The sequence below is a fragment of the Mobula birostris genome, chromosome 30 (genome assembly GCF_030028105.1).
Source record: "Mobula birostris isolate sMobBir1 chromosome 30, sMobBir1.hap1, whole genome shotgun sequence".
NCBI lineage: Eukaryota > Metazoa > Chordata > Chondrichthyes > Myliobatiformes > Myliobatidae > Mobula > Mobula birostris.
In genome coordinates, this window is record NC_092399.1 from 38,718,027 (window position 1) to 38,737,983 (window position 19,957).

Below are 19,957 nucleotides of genomic sequence, written 5' to 3' on the forward strand. Positions count from 1 at the left end.
GCAGTCATTCCCTCCCCCCCCCCCCCCACCCGCCCCATACCGGACAGTGATGCAGCCTGTCAGAATGCTCTCCACGGTACATCTATAAGAGTTTTTGAGTGTATTTGTTGAGATACCAAACCTCTTCAAACTCCTAATGAAGTATGGTCGCTGTCTTGCCTTCTTTATCACTGCTTCGATATGTTGGGACTAGGTTAGATCCTCAGAGATCTTGACACCCAGGTACTTGAAACTGCTCACTCTTAAATGCCATCTATAAATTTGCTGATGACACAACTATTGGTGGCAGAATTTCAGATGGTAATAAGAAGACAGGAATGAGATAGATCAGCTAGTTGAGTGGTATCAAAGCAACAACCTTGCACTCAATGTCAGTAAGAGCAAAGAACTGATTGCGATCTTAAGTGTAAGATAAGGAAACACACTCCAGTCATCATAGAGGGATCAGAAGTGGAAGAGTGAGCAGTTTCAAGCTCCTGGGTGTCAGCATCGCTGAGGATCTATCTGGACCAAACATATCGATGCAGCTACAGTGGGTATATTTTACGAGGAGTTTGAGGAGATTATGTCACCAAAGACACTTGTAAGATTTTGCAGATATACCGTGGAGAGCATTCTAACTGGCTGCATCACTGTCTGCTGTGATGGCAGAGGGTGGGAGCACAGGATCAATAGAAGCTGCAGAAGGTTGTGAACACAGTCAGCTCCACTCTAGCCACTAGCTTCCATAACATCCAGGATATCTTCACGGAGCGATGTCTCAAAAAGCTGGCATCCATTATAAAGGACCTCCATCACCCAGAACATGCCCTTTTCTCAGGAACGAGATACAGGAGCCTGAAGGCTCACATTCAACAATTCAGGAACAGCTTCTTCCCCTCTGCTATCCAATTTGTGAATGGATATTGACCAATGAACATTACTTCACGACTTATTTTTCACTAATTTAATGTAACTAATATATATATATATATATTTATTGTAATTTATAGTGTACGGGGTCTTTCTTTGGTTACATTTAAAATGGCAACTTTGTTATGTTAATCTGGGGAATGCGACTTTGTTGTGCTTTAACGCTGAAGAGAGTTTGCGCTAGCAGTTTGTTTTACTTTATAAGTAGATAACCGCCTTCTATTAGCCAATGGGTGATTATGTATCGTTTTGTTTTCGGATACCATGCTGTATGATATGACTGTGGACTGAGTTTTGGCGGGGAGTCGGAGGAGAGACGAGGAGGACGGCGGACGGGGGTTTTTGCTGGGGAGTCGGAGGAGAGACGGGGAGTCGGATGAGAGACGGGGAGTCGGATGAGAAACGGGGAGGACGGGGGAGAGACGGGGAGTCGGAGGAGAGACGGGGAGGACGGTGGAGAGACGAGGAGTCGGTGGAGAGACGGGGAGGACGGTGGAGAGACGGGGAGGACGGTGGAGAGACGGGGAGAACGGTGGAGAGGTGGGGAGGACGGTGGAGAGATGGGGAGTCGGAGGAGAGACGGGGAGGACAGTGGACATGCGGGGGTTTTTGGGGGGGAGTCAGATGAGAGACGGGGGGGTCGGAGGAGAGACGAGGAGTCGGGGTAGAGACATGGAGTCGGAGGAGAGACGGGGGGTCAGAGGAGAGACGGGGGGTCGGAGGAGAGACGGGGGTGTCGGAGGAGAGACGGGAGTCGGAGGAGAGACGGGGAGGACGGTGGAGAGAAGAGGAGGATGGTGGAGAGACAGGGAGTCGGAGGAGAGACGGGGAGTCGCAGGAGAGACGAGGATGACGGTGGAGAGACGGGGAGTCAGAGGAGATACGGAGAGTCGGAGGAGAGACGGGGAGGACGGCGGACGGGGTTTTTGGCGGGGAGTCGGTGGTGAGACGGGGAGTTGGGGGAGAGACGGGGAGACGGTGGAGAGACGGGGAGGATGGTGGACGGGGTTTTTGACGGGGAGTCGATGGAGAGACGGGGAGGACGGTGGAGAGACGGGGAGTCGCTGGAGAGACGGGGAGACGGGGAGGACAGCGGACGGGGTTTTTGACGGGGAGTCGGGGAAGAGATGGGGAGGACGGCGGACGTACGGAGAGGCTCCGGTCGATCACTCAGGGTGATCCCGAGCCGTGAGTCGACAGGGTCCGGGTGGTCGTCAGGAATCGATTGAGCTCCAACAGTAGCGCGCGAAGAACTTGGACTTTGATAAGTGTTGGCGCCTTTTTTTTTCATTACTTTCCTCTCTGTATCAAATGTATATTAATGTCATAGAATTAGTAATATCTATAAAGTGTATTTGTTAAAATTTACTGGGTGTGCTGGCTGATGATTGATGTTTGTGATTGATTCAGGCAGCGACTGACCCTGTGGGGAGTGTTGAGGCAGGTGCTGGGTGGGATTTCCCCTAGACATACACGAGCCAATATAACGGAACGTTACAAGTGGGGGCTACCGTCCTGGATTTGGACTTTTCGGGAAAGTTGTACTTGTCATTGCGGTAAGTGGTGTGAAGATGGATCGAGATAAGATTGTAAGTTGGGGAGGACTTCCAGGTCATCAAGGGAATGGCGGCGTAAGGAAAAGGTCTCTCGACAAAAAAGAAGGTAAACTGCCCCATAATCGAATTTAGACAAATACTTAATATTGCATAGCTATATTAATAAAAGGGGCAAGGATGATGTCTAAGAACAAGATTAAAAAGTCCGCTCCGAAGGCTGATAAACATAAAGAGACGCAGCAAGGCGACGGGCCTAGCTCCCCCACGGCAAGCCAGGACGGAGATAATGAGGGGGAATCGGTGACTCTGTCCTTGATTCTCGGAGAGATTCGCGAGTTCTGACAAGATAACAGCAAACAGCTGGAAGATATTAAAGGAGAAATAGTAAAAACTAACTCGCGGATAGATGAAGCCGAAGCGAGGATTGTTGGAATTGAAGAGAAGCTACAAAACGCAGAAGAGGTGATAGCAGAAATGCTGAAGCTACAAGACCAGCTCCAGTGGAAACTAATAGATCAAGAAGGCCGCTCGAGAAGGAAAAATGTGAGGATTTACGGAGTTCCCGAAAGAACTGAAGGTAAACCCGGATTGATGATTCCCTTCGTGGAGAAGCTACTTAGAGAGAACCTCTGGGCATGCAGGTACAGCAAGCGGTGAAAAAGGCGAATGGTATGCTGGCATTCATAGCAAGAGGATTTAAGTACAGGAGCAGGGAGGTACTACTGCAGTTGTACAAGGCCTTGGTGAGACCACACCTGGAGTATTGTGTGCAGTTTTGGTCCCCTAATCTGAGGAAAGACATCCTTGCCATAGAGGGAGTACAAAGAAGGTTCACCAGATTGATTCCTGGGATGACAGGACTTTCATATGAAGAAAGACTGGATGAACTGGGTTTGTACTCGTTGGAATTTAGAAGATTGAGGGGGGATCTGATTGAAACATATAAGATCCTAAAGGGATTGGCAGGCTAGATGCAGGAAGATTGTTCCCGATGTTGGGGAAGTCCAGAACGAGGGGCCACAGTTTGAGGATAGAGGGGAAGCCTTTTAGGACCGAGATTAGGAAAAACTTCTTCACACAGAGAGTGGTGAATCTGTGGAATTCTCTGCCACAGGAAACAGTTGAGGCCAGTTCAATGGCTATATTTAAGAGGGAGTTAGATATGGCCCTTGTGGCTACAGGGGTTAGGGGGTATGCAGGGAAGGCTGGGGCGGGGTTCTGAGTTGGATGATCAGCCATGATCATAATAAATGGCGGTGCAGGCTCGAAGGGCTGAATGGCCTACTCCTGCACCTATTTTCTATGTTTCTATGTTTCTATGTTTTAAGTTTAAACTCAAGGATAAATACTATAAAAATGAATATTCTTCCTCGGTTATTGTATCTTTTCCGTACTTTACCGGTGGAGGTGGATGATAATCAATTCAGGGAATGGGACAAATGGATTTCCCGCTTCATTTGGCAAGGAAAGAAACCTAGAATTCGATATAACACCTTACAGTTAGGGAAGGAAGGAGGAGGTATGGTTCTTCCTTGCCTGAGAAATTATTTTTATGCCTCACAGATAACCCCTCTGTTATATTGGTGTAATAGGGAATATAAGGCTAGATGGAAGGAAATAGAATTTGGATTAGTTGACAGTTTTCCTCTTCAGGCCTCGATAGCTGACAAAGGATTGATGGCCCAGTTGGAAAAATTTAAAAACGCTTGGATAAATCTTACATTAAAAGTATGGCAGAAGGTGGTTAATTCATGTGGAATTAATAACATGTTAAAACTCTTTAGATGGTGTGCATATGATACTGAATTCCTTCCCAACAGAGGAGATAAAAGATTTGAGCTATGGATAAAGAAAGGTCTTGCAACCTACCTCTCATTTATAGATAAAAGAGTATTACAAAGTTTCCAAATCCTGCAGGACAAACATAGCCTAGAACATAATGACTTTTTTAGGTACCTTCAAGTACGAAACTATGTTAACCAGAGTTGTAGATATACAGACCTATCAACAGTAGAATTAGAATTTTTCAAGATTCTGAATTCGGCTTGCAGTTCAATACCTAGTAAATCAGTTTCTTGATTATATAATGCACTCTACCATGCTAAAAATGTAAATACACTGTATATTAAAGAGAAGTGGGAGAAAGAAGCAGGGTTGGTACTTTCAGAGGAGGCTTGGGAGAAAATCTGCAGCTTTCAATGGTCCTCGACTAATTCTTTGACTTGGAGAGAACATTGTTGGAAAAACATTATAAGATACTTCAAGACCCCATATCAGGAAAAATATAAAGATACAAATGTGATGTGTTGGAGAAGGTGCGGCTCCAAGGAGGCAAATCATTTTCACATTTTTTGGGATTGCCCTAAATTAAGTCTATTTTGGGAAGGTATTCATAGAACATTAATTAAGGTACTTAGGTCCCAGATACCTCTGAACTTTGAGACGCTCTATTTGGGGCATGTATTGTTTCTTGAACAGAAGGAAGATATAAAGTTGCTGCAGGCCCTCAGCGGCAAGTAAGAAATCGATCACTAGAAAATGGCTAAATCCAATACCACCTACATTAGAAGATTGGTACGAAATTATCTTGGAAATATTTAAAATGGAAAAGTTGACTTACTCCCTGAGAACTCAAAAAGAAAAATTTTATCAAATCTGGAATAAATGGATTGAATATATAACCCCAATGCGAGCAGACTTTAGATGACTCTCCTAATGATTTATACTGCTCTTCTCATCAATACAGTAATATTGCTAACGTAAGCACCCCTAGTCTAAATGTTTGTTTTTTTTTGTTTTCTTTTGGAAAATAGAGAATTAACACAAGTCAAAGGAAAGATTTGGGAAAGGGATAAAAAAATGAAAAAACTAAGTAAATAAGTACATAGGGATTGGATAATTATGTCTGCGGGCAAGAGCAAGCATGAACAAATTAGGATATAAACACCTACAATGGTTGATACATAGGCTTATATACAACATTTTGGACCAGTGGAAATGGTCCAGAAGGGTTATATGGAAATTATTATTACCATTTTTCTTAACAACTAATTCCATTACTTAGCCTAATAGGTTAGATTTACCACAGTACATAATTATCTATTTAAATGTTTATTTTCCTTTCATATCATCTCAATGTGTACTTAAGAATGTATAAATAATTGTAGTTTTATACATATAAAAAAATGGAAAAGGTTATATGTGTGAAAAAAGTACATGATATTTGTGAATTCCTTATCCAAATAAAAATAAAATTAAAAAAAAAAGATTGTAAGTTGGTGTGAATGGGAGGAGGTACCGGTGAATCATGCGTGTGTGGTAAGCGGGGTCGATTATCGCATTCCGGCAGATGTACTGGTGCGAGGGTTGAGTTTGATTAAAGGTATCGGGCAGGTAGAACTTGTAGCTAGAAGGGGTGGGAAAGAATTGGAGTCCAGCTCGATGTTGGTGCGGACGAGTGCCGACGTCATGACGTTGGAACTACCAGCGACAGTCCACGTCCGGGGGAGGCGGGGCCGTGGGGTCTCCACACCCTCCCTGAGGACGCAAGTGAGGAGGTGCCGGAGGAGGAGGAGCTAGATTAGGCCCCCGGGGGGGGGGGTGCCAGTAGCCAGGGGTGGAGGTATGGAGTGGGAAGGTTTGGCCAGGCCCCGTCCCCCTGGACGTGCTGAGACCTCCGAGTTAACGGCTGCCATTACCTCCCTGGCGAGAAGGGTTGAGGGGCCCCGCCCGAAGCTGAGAATTTTCTCGGGAGCCAGGCCCACCCGGAAGGGGAGGATGACTATGAGACCTGGGTTGAGGATACATCCCAGTTGTTAGAGGTGTGGCAGGTTTCGGATGAGGAAAAGGGACAGCGATTGGTGGAAAGCTTAAGGGGCGGGGTGGCCCGGGTGATCCACGATCTGAGAGCGGCACGCCCCTTGGCTTCCCTATCGGAGTGTTTGGACGCTTTGGAGGAAGTGTTTGGACTGTCAGGGGATCCCTGGCGGCATTTAGCGGAGTTTCAACGGATGGGTCAGAGAAGAGGGGAAAAGCTCTCCGACTATGCGTTCAGGCTGGAAGGAAAGCTTATGGGGTTGCTGCGATGAGGTATAGTGAGGGAGGACGATGTGGCGGAGTTAAGGATGAGCCAGATATGTAGAGGTTCCCGGGAGGATGACAAGGTGGCTTGGAGTGTACGGCAGTCATTTAAGCAGAGCCCCCCTCCATCATTCGGACAGCTGATCCGAGAGGTACGGACCGAGGAGTGTGCTTTGGGCCGACCAGGGGGCTCGGACCCTCAGGGATGGTCTTCAGCGGTTCAGGAGGTGGTTGCCGGGGTGAGACCAGAGAAATCCAAGGGGTCCCCGGGGGGCCGTATCGGGAGGAGAGAGGCGGCGAGTAGTGGGTGCTATAACTGTGGGAGAAAGGGGCATTTCCGCCGGGAATGTGAGTGGCCGGGGGCGTGCTACCGCTGTGGGGAAGCTGGCCACTTGCGGAAGGATTGTGAGAGACCAGATGCGCCGAGGGGGGGGGCCCCGGGCCACCAAGAAGGGAGAGGTGTCGGGAAACTTAGGAGAGGCTCAGTGAGGGAACGGACTGGAGTCTCGGGAGGAACACGTTCCCAGAAAACCACTATGGAACCCCAGAAAGAACAAGCACAAATTCCTGATGGACTGGTGGGACCCCATTCCAGTGTGTCCCTACGGATAGAGGGAATCTTTGTGAAAGCCATCCTTGACACCGGGTCGCAGGTTACCTTACTGTACCGGTCGTTCTACAACAAATATCTGAAACATTTGGCAGTAACTCCATTTAACGCATTGGAGATTTGGGGCATAAGTGATGGTGATTACCCATACGATGGATACTTGTCAGTGAGATTGGAATTTTCGGAGGGAGATGTGGGAGTATCGGAAGCCTTTGAGACGCTGGTGTTGGTTTGTCCGGACCCGGTGGAGACCGGTGGTGCTGCCCTGTTGGTGGGGACTAACACCCCTCTGGTGCGACGGCTCTTGGGAGCCTGTAAGAAGAAGGGGGGGGGGGAAACTTTCTGGAGACCCTCTTGGTACACCCCGTGTTCCGAGCGGTGTACGAAGGAGTGGGTGACCCCCAGGGGCTGGATCCTAAGTGCAAACGAAGGACGGTGTGGTGCACTCAGACGAGGCCTAAGGTGATACGGCCAGGGGAGGCGGCATTAGTGATGGGGACCCCCAGATTCCCCGGAGTACCGCCGGGTGAGGCCCTGCTAGTAGACGCCCCCGACGACCTGGAAAGAGAGTCCCGGTTCCCGGCCAGGGCGCTAGTGAGACCTGAATTGCAGAGGCCCTCAGCTGCACAGGCACGGTGGATGGGGGTGACGGTAAGGAACATTACGGAGAGAGAGATCACCTTTAAGCGCGGGATGCCCCTCGCGCACTTGTTCCCGGTGACGGTGATGTCCAGCACCCCCATGAAGCCCACTGGAGGAGAACTATTGGGAAACGGGGAGCGGCTGACCGAGGAGGCCTTTAATTTTGAAAACTCCCCTGTACCGCCGGAGTAAAAGAGCAGGCTGGTGGAGAAGATGCTGAAGTTAGGGGATGTCTTTTCTCAGGGCGAGTTTGATGTAGGGTTTTCCAAGAGCACTCGGCACACCATTCGGGTAACAAATGACATCCCATTTAGGGAGAGGTCGCAGCGGTTGGCCCCAGCAGATGTGGAGGATGTGCGGCAGCACTTGCCGCAGTTGAAAGACGCAGGGATTATTGCGGCGTCCCGAAGCCCATATGCGTCCCCCATAGTGGTGGCAAGGAAGAAAAATGGGAAGGTACGCATGTGCGTGGACTATAGGACCCTAAACCGCCGCACTGTTCCCGACCAATATACGGTCCCGAGGGTGGAAGATGCATTGGCCTGTCTGAGTAGGGCGCAGTGGTTCAGTGTATTGGATTTGCAGAGTGGGTATTACCAGATTCCGATGAGCGAGACTGATAAGGAGAAGACAGCCTTTGTCTGCCTCCTGGGGTTTTTCCAGTTCGAACGAATGCCCCAAGGCATCTCGGGGGCCCCAGCCACCTTCCAGCGGCTCATGGAGCGGACAGTGGGGGACATGAACCTGCTGGAGGTATTGGTGTACCTGGACGACCTGATAGTGTTTGGATCTACGATGGAGGAACATGAGGAGCGGCTGCTGAAGGTGCTGAGTCGGCTGAAGGAGGAAGGGTTAAAACTTTCCCTGGATAAATGTCAGTTCTGCAAGACGTTAGTCAGTTATGTCGGGCACATAATCTCGCGAAATGGAATGGCCACCGATCCGGGTAAGATAGCCGCAGTCACCACCTGGCCGAGACCTCAAAAGGTGAGCGCCTTACGCTCGTTTTTGGGGTTTTGCGGATATTACCGGCGGTTCGTGAAGGGATATGCGAAAATGAGTCATCCATTGAACCAGCTGCTGTGTGGCTATCCACCTGTGGGGAGGAGGAGGAAGGGAGACCGAGGGTCGGAGGTAGGAGGATCCTTGAACCCGGGAGAGCCTTTTGGATTGAGGTAGGATGCTCAATGTGAGGAGGCGTTCCAATCTCTAGAAAGGGCGCTGACTCAGGCCCCAGTGTTGGCATTTGCTGATCCCTGGAAGCCATATGTTCTCCACACTGATGCCAGTCACGACGGTCTGGGGGCTGTTCTGTACCAGGAACAGGGAAACGGATTGAGGCCGGTGGCATTTGTCAGTCGGAGTTTGTCGCCATCTGAGAGAAACTATCCCACTCACAAGCTGGAGTTCTTGGCGTATCAATTCCAAAGAAGGAGCATACAAATTAGCCAGAGAAAGTGGCTCACCTGAGGACTGGGAGAAATTCAGAGTTCAGCAGAGGAGGACAAAGGGCTTAATTAGGAAGGGGAAAAAAGATTATGAGAGAAAACTGGCAGGGAACATAAAAACTGACTGTAAAAGTTTTTATAGATATGTAAAAAGGAAAAGACTGGTAAAGACAAATGTAGGTCCCCTACAGACAGAAACAGGTGAATTGATTATGGGAGCAAGGACATGGCAGACCAATTGAATAATTACTTTGGTTCTGTCTTCACTAAGGAGGACATAAATAATCTTCCAGAAATAGTAGGGGACAGAGGGTCCACTGAGATGGAGGAACTGAGCGAAATACATGTTAGTAGGGAAGTGGTGTTAGGTAAATTGAAGGGATTAAAGGCAGATAAATCCCCAGGGCCAGATGGTCTGCATCCTAGAGTGCTTAAGGAAGTAGCCCAAGAAATAGTGGATGCATTAGTGATAATTTTTCAAAACTCGTTAGATTCTGGACTAGTTCCTGAGGATTGGAGGGTAGCTAATGTAACCCCACTTTTTAAAAAAGGAGGGAGAGAGAAACCGGGGAATTATAGACCGGTTAGCCTAACATCGGTGGTGGGGAAACTGCTGGAGTCAGTTATTAAAGATGTGATAACAGCACATTTGGAAAGCGGTGAAATCATCGGACAAAGTCAGCATGGATTTGTGAAAAGAAAATCATGTCTGACGAATCTCATAGAATTTTTTGAGGATGTAACTAGTAGAGTGGATAGGGGAGAACCAGTGGATGTGGTATATTTGGATTTTCAAAAGGCTTTTGACAAGGTCCCACACAGGAGATTAGTGTGCAAACTTAAAGCACACGGTATTGGGGGTAAGGTATTGATGTGGATGGAGAATTGGTTAGCAGACAGGAAGCAAAGAGTGGGAATAAACGGGACCTTTTCAGAATGGCAGGCAGTGACTAGTGGGGTACCACAAGGCTCAGTGCTGGGACCCCAGTTGTTTACAATATATATTAATGACTTGGTTGAGGGAATTAAATGCAGCATCTCCAAGTTTGTGGATGACATGAAGCTGGGTGGCAGTGTTAGCTGTGAGGAGGATGCTAAGAGGATGCAGGGTGACTTGGATAGGTTGGGTGAGTGGGCAAATTCATGGCAGATGCAATTTAATGTGGATAAATGTGAAGTTATCCACTTTGGTGGCAAAAATAGGAAAACAGATTATTATCTGAATGGTGGCCGATTAGGAAAAGGGGAGGTGCAACGAGACCTGGGTGTCATTATACACCAGTCATTGAAAGTGGGCATGCAGGTACAGCAGGCGGTGAAAAAGGCGAATGGTATGCTGGCATTTATAGCGAGAGGATTCGAGTACAGGAGCAGGGAGGTACTACTGCAGTTGTACAAGGCCTTGGTGAGACCACACCTGGAGTATTGTGTGCAGTTTTGGTCCCCTAATCTGAGGAAAGACATCCTTGCCATAGAGGGAGTACAAAGAAGGTTCACCAGATTGATTCCTGGGATGGCAGGACTTTCATATGAAGAAAGACTGGATGAACTGGGCTTGTACTCGTTGGAATTTAGAAGATTGAGGGGGGATCTGATTGAAAAGTATAAAATCCTAAAGGGATTGGACAGTCTAGATGCAGGAAGATTGTTCCCGATGTTGGGGAAGTCCAGAACGAGGGGTCACAGTCTGAGGATAGAGGGGAAACCTTTTAGGACCGAGATTAGGAAAAACTTCTTCACACAGAGAGTGGTGAATCTGTGGAATTCTCTGCCACAGGAAACAGCTGAGGCCAGTTCATTGGCTATATTTAAGAGGGAGTTAGATATGGCCCTTGTGGCTACGGGGATCAGGGGGTATGGAGGGAAGGCTGGGGTGGGGTTCTGAGTTGGATGATCAGCCATGATCATAATAAATGGCGGTGCAGGCTCGAAGGGCCGAATGGCCTACTCCTGCACCTATTTTCTATGTTTCTATGAAATGGGCGGTGGTGGACAAGTTGAGTGACTACCTATATGGGGCCCAGTTTGAGGTGAGAACTGATAACAACCCCCTCACTTATATCCTGACCTCGGCGAAGCTGGATGCTACTGGGCACCGGTGGTTAGCAGCCTTGTCTGCCAATGAGTTCAGCCTGAAGTACCGCCCGGGTAGTCGGAACATCGATGCAGATGCCCTGTCTCGTCGGGCGCACAACGAGTCGGGCACGGCCGAGGAGTGGAAGAGTGTCCCCGCCCCGGGAGTAAAGGCCATGTGTCAAGTTGGGAGTGACGGGGAAGTAGGAGCACAGATGGGAACGGATCGGGCAGTAGATCAACTGGGGGCTGACGGTGATGCGCTGCCCACTGTTTACTGTAATGTGACTGCTCTGAGGAACAGGCAGCTGCCGGAGTTGAGCCCCCAGGAAGTAGAGGCGGCTCAGCGTGATGACCCAAGCATTGGCACTATCTGGTACGCGGTTAGCCGGGGTGATATGGGGCAGGTGGAGAAGGCGAAACATGCCTCCGTTCCCCTACTACTGAAGGAGTGGCCCCGGTTGAAGCTGAAGAACCACGTCCTGTACCGGGTCACATCGCCTCCGGACCACCCCCGGCACTGGCAGCTGGTCATGCCTGAGAAGTATCGGAAGACTGTGCTCCAGGCTCTACATGATGATTCCGGGCACTTAGGGGTAGGGAAGACCTGTGGATTAGTCAAGGACCGGTTTTACTGGCCCCGGATGAGGGGGGAGGTGGAAGAATACTGTAAGACCTGTAGCCGTTGCGTCAGGAGGAAGACCTTGCCTGCGCAGGCGGCTCCGTTATCCCACTTGCAGAGTGCGGGACCCATGGACCTGGTGTGTATGGATTTCCTGTCTATTGAGCCAGACACCAACAATACCGCGAATGTCTTCGTCCTCACGGATCACTACCCTAGATATGCGCAGGCTTTTCCTACTAAGGATCAGAAAGCGACTACAGTGGCGAAGGTGTTATGGGAGAAGTACTTTGTTCATTATGGCCTTCCCCGGCGGATCCACAGTGATCGGGGACGGGACTTCGAGAGCAGGCTTATACATGAATTGCTGGATATGCTTGGGGTTGAAAAGTCCAGAACCACCCCCTATCACCCGCAGGGTGATTCTCAGCCCGAGAGGTTTAACCGGACCCTGCTGGACATGCTCGGCACCTTGGAGATTGGACGGAAGAGTAAGTGGAGTCAGCACATCGCCCATTTGGTTCATTGTTACAATTGTACTCGCAATGATGCTTCGAGGTACTCGCCCTACTATCTGATGTTCGGACGGGAAGCGAGGTTGCCCATTGATGTGTGTTTTGGGACTGAAGCGGGGGAAATACCTTCGAAGCCATGTCTGAAGTACGTATCTGATCTGAGGAGAGAGTTGAAAAGGGCGTACGAGTTGGCTGAGGCGGCAGCCACCAAGCAGAACCAGCAGAATAAAAGGAGAGATGATCAGAAGGTAAAGTTCGTCCAGCTATTGCCGGGAGACCGAGTCCTTATCCGGAATTTAGGACTACAGGGTAAGCACAAGTTGGCGGACCGTTGGGCAGCCACCCCCTATGTGGTGGAGAGTCAGACGCCGAATCTCCCGGTTTACCGGGTGAGACCTGAGGGCGGGCAGGAGCCTGTCAAGGTACTACATCGGAACCACCTGTTGCCTCTGGGTCGAGAGGTGAAGATGGACCCAGAGCCCGAATGGGAGTTTACTCCTAGTACGAGGACTCTGCGAGGGCGCGGGGCGCGGGAAGAGCCCGCTGCGAAGAAAACGGGGCCGGTCCCCACCTCGAGAAGGGATACGTCATCGGAAGATGATGATTCGGACGTGTGGTACCTGTTTCCGTTGGCTGATTCCCTGGTGCCGGGAGAAAAGACTCCTGGCCCTTCCATCACTAAGTCGGGAACCAAGGGAGGGTGTTGCAGAGCCGCCTATATTACAGCCGGGATTGGGGGAGGAGAGGGTGGAGGCAGAACCCGAGCCAGAGGGCTCACAGGGGCAGAGGGATCCCAGTGAGGGGGAAGGTCCGACAGATAGGCCAGGGGGGTCAACTGGGGTGTCTGAACAGGGAGAGTCCGCAGAGGCCTCAGAGGACTAGGCATCCCCCGGAAAGACTAACTTATATAGCGCCGGGAGAGCAGGGTGTGATCTCTACTGCCCTGCAAAGTTATGTCACTGCTTTATGCACCTGGGTTGGGTTTTGTGTTTTACAAGGGGCACTGGTGAACTCTGTTAATGTCATGAGAGCATGACTTTTTATGGTGGGGGGAGAGTGTACGGGGTCTTTCTTTGGTTACATTTAAAAAGGCGACTTTGTTAAGTTAATCTGGGGAATGCAGCTTTGTTGTGCTTTAACGCTGAAGAGAGTTTGCGCTAGCAGTTTGTTTTACTTTATAAGTAGATAACCGCCTTCTATTAGCCAATGGGTGGTTAGGTATCGTTTTGTTTTCAGATACCATGCTGTATGATATGACTGTGGACTGAGTTTTGGCGGGGAGTCGGAGAAGAGACGAGGAGGACGGCGGACGGGGGTTTTTGCAGGGGAGTCGGAGGAGAGACGGGGAGTCGGAGGAGAGACAGGGAGGACAGGGGAGAGACGGGGAGTCGGAGGAGAGACGGAGTAGGAGGAGAGACGGGGAGGACGGGGGAGAGACGAGGAGTCGGAGGAGAGACGGGGAGTCGGGGGAGAGATGGGGAGGACGGTGGAGAGACGGGGAGTCGGAGGAGAGACGGGGAGGACATGGGAGAGACGGGGAGTCGGTGGAGAGACGAGGAGGACGGAAGAAAGACGGGGAGTCGGAGGAGAGACTGGGAGTTGGAGGAGAGACCGGGAGGACGGTGGATGGGGTTTTTGGCAGGGAGTCGGAGGAGAGATGGGGAGTTGAAGGAGAGATGGGGAGTCAGAGGAGAGACGAGGAGGACGGTGGAGAGACGGGGAGTCGGAGGAGAGACAGGGAGGACAGTGGAGAGGCGGGGAGTCGGAGGAGAAACGAGGAGGACGGTGGAGAGACGGGGGGTTGGAGGAGAGACGGGGAGTTGGAGGAGAGACGGGGAGTCGGAGGAGAGACGGGGAGTCGGAGGAGAGACGGGGAGTCGGAGGAGAGACGGGGAGTCAGGGGAGAGATAGTGGGGAGACAGGGAGTCGGAGGGGACACGGGAGTCGGAGGAGAGACGGGGAGGACGGTGGACGGGGTTTTTGGTGGGGAGTTGGAGGAGAGACGGGGAGGACCGCGGACGTGCGGAGAGGCTCCGGTCGATCACTCCGGGTGGTCCCGAGCCGGGAGTCGACAGAATTCGGGTGGTCGTCAGGAATCGATTGAGATCCAACGGTAGCGCGCGAAGAACTTGGACTTTGATAAGTGTTGGTGCCCTTTCTTTTTTTTCATTACTTTCCTCTCTGTATCAAATGCATATTAATGTCATAGAATTAGTAATATCTATAAAGTGTATTTGTTAAAATTTACTGGGTGTGCTGGCTGATGATTGATGTTTGTGATTGATTAGGGCGGCGACTGACCCTGTGGGGAGTGTTGAGGCGGGTGCTGGGCTGGATTTCCCCTAGACATACACGAGCCAATGTAACAGAACGTTACAATAGTTCTTTATTATTATTATGTATTGCATTGTACTGCTGCCACATGACAACAAATTTCATGATATATGCCAGTGATTCTCATCCATCTAACTCCTGCTGGCTATTGGGGGCTGATGATATAATTCCATCAAAGGGACCAAAATGCATCTTTCTAGTTAACTGCAACGAAGCATATTATAGTTCTTTTTACTCACCGGATTTAACACCTTCAGAGCACACTTCCAAAAAGATTGCAGTGTAGTATGTATGCCAATGGCATATAGGTGTTGCGGTTGCATAGAAGTTAGCGTAAGACTATTACAGTGCCAACGGCCCGTGTTCAATTCCGCCACTGTCTGTTTTCCCCATGACTGCATGAGTTTCCTCTGAGTGCTGTGGTTTCTTTCCACATTCTGAAGGTGTACGGGTTAATCGGTCACATGGGTGCAATTGAGCAGCGTGACCTCATTGGGCCAGAGGGGCCTGTTCAGCTACTGCATCTCTAAGCAAACTAATTGATAGTTTAGACTACACCACTTCAGGTTTGATACCGTGTTTTGGTAAAACATTACATATTGCTCCCAAGTCAAAATGAAATGTTACTGGTCACCCTTCCACAAATATCTCATCATAGCTAAATCCAGTAGCTATTCTCTCCACAGAATTCACCTTACTTAGCTCAAGATATTGTATTTAACTGGTACAATAAATCTGAGCAACAGACACAAAAGGCTGGAGGAACTCAGCAGGCCAGGCAGCATCTATGGAAAAAAAAGTGTAGCTGACATTTTGGACCAAAGGGTTTCTCCAGCATTTTGTATGTGTTGCTCAGATTTCCAGCATCTGCAGATTTTCTGTTGTCTGTGACAATGAATCTGAAGCCTGTACTTGCCCCTGTATGGTTTATCTTAATCATTCCATAGATTTTTGCTGACCTCTTCACTATGTGCTACTTGTAGAAATGATTTTCCAATTCGCATCCCACACTCTTTTTCCCAACAACATACATCAAAGTTGCTGGTGAACGCAGCAGGCCAGGCAGCATCTCTAGGAAGAGGTACAGTCGACGTTTCTGGCCGAGACCCTTCATCAGGACTAACTGAAGGAAGAGTGAGTAAGGGATTTGAAAGTTGGAGGGGGAGGGGGAGATCCAAAATGATAGGAGAAGACAGGAGGGGGAGGGATAGAGCCAAGAGCTGGACAGGTGATTGGCAAAAGGGGATACGAGAGGATCATGGGACAGGAGGTCCGGGAAGAAAGACCGGGGGGGGGGGGACCCAGAGGATGGGCAAGAGGTATATTCAGAGGGACAGAGGGAGAAAAAGGAGAGTGAGAGAAAGAATGTGTGCATAAAAATGAGTAACAGATGGGGTACGAGGGGGAGGTGGGGCATTAGCGGAAGTTAGAGAAGTCGATGTTCATGCCATCAGGTTGGAGGCTACCCAGACGGAATATAAGGTGTTGTTCCTCCAACCTGAGTGTGGCTTCATCTTTACAGTAGAGGAGGCCGTGGATGGACATGTCAGAATGGGAATGGGATGTGGAATTAAAATGTGTGGCCACTGGGAAATCCTGCTTTCTCTGGCGGACAGAGCGTAGATGTTCAGCAAAGTGGTCTCCCAGTCTGCGTTGGGTCTCGCCAATATATAAAAGGCCACATCGGGAGCACCGGACGCAGTATATCACCCCAGTCGACTCACAGGTGAAGTGTTGCCTCACCTGGAAGGACTGTTTGGGGCCCTGAATGGTGGTTAGGGAGGAAGTGTAAGTGCATGTGTAGCACTTGTTCCGCTTACACGGATAAGTGCCAGGAGGGAGATCAGTGGGGAGGGATGGGGGGGACGAATGGACAAGGGAGTTGTGTAGGGAGCGATCCCTGCGGAATGCAGAGAGAGGCGGGGAGGGAAAGATGTGGTGGGATCCCGTTGGAGGTGGTGGAAGTTACGGAGAATAATATGTTGGACCTGGAGGCTGGTGGGGTGGTAGGTGAGGACCGGCGGAACCCTATTCCTAGTGGGGTGGCGAGAGGATGGAGTGAGAGCAGATGTACGTGAAATGGGGAGATGCGTTTAAGAGCAGAGTTGATAGTGGAGGAAGGGAAGCCCCTTTCTTTAAAAAAGGAAGACATCTCCCTCGTCCTAGAATGAAAAGCCTCATCCTGAGAGCAGATGCGGCGGAGACGGAGGAATTGTGAGAAGGGGATGGCGTTTTTGCAAGAGACAGGGTGAGAAGAGGAATAGTCCAGATAGCTGTGAGAGTCAGTAGGCTTATAGTAGACATCAGTGGATAAGCTGTCTCCAGAGACAGAGACAGAAAGATCTAGAAAGGGGAGGGAGGTGTTGGAAGTGGACCAGGTAAACTTGAGGGCAGGGTGAAAGTTGGAGGCAAAGTTAATAAAGTCAACGAGTTCTGCATGCGTGCAGGAAGCAGTGCCAATGCAGTCATCGATGTAGCGAAGGAAAAGTGGGGGACAGATACCAGAATAGGCACGGAACATACATTGTTCCACAAACCCAACAAAAAGGCAGGCATAGCTAGGACCCATACGGGTGCCCATAGCTACACCTTTAGTTTGGAGGAAGTGGGAGGAGCCAAAGGAGAAATTATTAAGAGTAAGGACTAATTCCGCTAGACGGAGCAGAGTGGTGGTAGAAGGGAACTGATTAGGTCTGGAATCCAAAAAGAAGCGTAGATCTTCAAGACCTTCCTGATGGGGGATGGAAGTATATAAGGACTGGACATCCATGGTGAAAATAAAGCGGTGGGGGCCAGGGAACTTAAAATCATCGAAAAGTTTTCTCTTTTTCCCAAATGATTGCATGTATCTTTTCAGCTTCTCATTTTGTTACCTACAATACTGTCAGTGACTAGGCCAGCATATCTTCTCTACTCTATAACAGTTACAGAACAGAAACAGGCCCTTGTCCATGCTGACTACAATATCTATTCAAGTTAATCTCAATTACCCACATTAAAACCCTATCTGATTCTTAGTGAAGCACCACTAAACACTGTAATAGTATCTGTCTCCACTACTTAGTCCGACAGCTGATTTCAAATATTCACCACACGGTGTAAAAATCTTGTCTTTCAGATCGCCTTTAAATTTCTCCCCTCTTTTCTCAAACCTATGCCTTCTAAATCTAGACTCATCAGCCTTGGAGAAAAGATTCAGACTGTGTTTTATAATTTGTTAACCTCTATAAGGTCACCCCTCAGCCCAGTAGGTTAGAGTGAGAATAAATGCAGCCTATGCAATGCAGCTTTTTCATAATGGCCCTCCATTCCAGACAACTTCCTGGTGAATCTCTTTTGCTACTCTCCTTAATGCTCCTACATTCTTCCATTAATGACCCAAGCTGTACATGATATTCGAAGTGTGGCCTCATCATTGTTTTATCCAGCTACAACATGGCATCCTAACTCTTCTACTCGATGCATCGGCCCATGAAGACAGGTATACCAATTGCTTTCTTCACTACTATCCACTTGTGTCACCACTTTCAGGGAGATGTGAACTTGTACTCCAAGTTCTCTCTATACATCAACACTCCCAAGTTCCTTACCATTTATTCGATGTGTCCTATCAGAATTTGAACTCTCAAAGTGCCTCACACTTCTCTGGATTAAATTTTATCTGCCACCAGTCTGCCAAACTTTCTACCTGATCCATGTCCTGCTGTACTTTAAATAACCTTTGTCATTATCTACAGCTCTGCCAATTTTTGTGTCTTCTGCATACTGTTTGTAATCAGCAACAATGAATGTATAATTGAGTCGGGTTTTATAAACAAACAAACACTTATTAAATTCTGCTCAACAATAGCGGAAAAAAAAATTCAAATGACTAACTTAACCGGAAGTTAATTGCTATACGGCAGCTCTGGAACAGTTCTTAAAGTGGTAAATTCGAACACAGTTCTTAAAGTGGTAAATTCGAAAGTCCAGGTGATTTACACAGTCAATAAGGAGAGACTTCTCTGGAAACGGATTTCTTCGAAGATGTGACGTTACTGCTGATTCTGCAAAGAATTCACGACGAAGGAAATAAAACGGCTTAAAGGAACTGACCTTTTCCTGGCGAGTGAACACTGCACAAACTTCCCTGCTCTTACAGGAGTTATCTCAGATGCATGTCACTATTTCTAAATGAAGACTCAATAAGGTCGATCCTTTATAAAACCACCGAACGACTCCAACTTTATTTGATCCTTCAGGTTCCCATACTTTAGTAAGGTCTTCACTCTCCACTCCTGGGCTGTAAAGTAAAAATTATAGATGCAACACACAAAACTGGCAGCAATTGGCGAAACTGCCAGCACCAATCTTTGCACCTTAAAATAGAAAGGAAAACTCCGTTTTAAGACAGAACTGCATCATGAGACAAATGCGCAGCATAACGGAGTAACTGATGAACTAAAGCAAAACTAAACTGAAACTAACTGCGTCACAACAGGATTTCCCTTTATATACCTGTTGAAAACATGTCATCACATGACCTCACACTGGTGGGAAAATTACATCATGTGACCTCCACAAGACCATTACATCATGCTCATAAGACAGTCACAAGATACCCACGGGTTATATAACAATACATACTACTGATTTCCCCTGCATTCTCATTCAAGTCATTCTGGCCTCTCCTAATCAGTCCTTTTCTTTCCAAGTAAACTACTGTAAATCTAGTCTCTCAATCTTCTGGAACAAAGATATGGCTCAATGACCTGTAGTTTCCAGGCTTATCCCTACTGCCCTTTTTGATTAAGGGGCTGGATTAGCTATCCTCCAGTCTTCTAGTATCACCCAAGTCTAACAAAGATGCAGATATCTCTGTCATTCCACCAGCAGTCTCTTCCCTTGCTTCCCATAGAATCCTGGGGTAAATGCCATCTGGTCCTGGGGATTTAATGTGTGCCAATATTTCTAGCACTTTCTCCTTCCTGATACAGATGTGCTCTAGAATATTAATGGACCCCACGCTAACGTTCTACACTACCAATTTGAAGCATTTATTTAGGGTGTCACTCGACTATCTCTTGCCCCGAGGAGAGTTATTCCTTCCTTAGCTACTAATATACTTAGAGTCTAAGACCAAAAGATACAGGAACAGAATTAGGCCATTTGGCCCATTGAGTCTG

General features: G+C 48.6%; 1 protein-coding gene across 1 annotated transcript in view; it reads left to right on the top strand.

Annotated features, from left to right (window-relative positions):
• LOC140190525 (adhesion G protein-coupled receptor B2-like) overlaps window positions 1–19,957 on the top strand; it is a 1,142,782-nt gene that overhangs the window by 759,553 nt on the left and 363,272 nt on the right. The window lies entirely within an intron of this gene.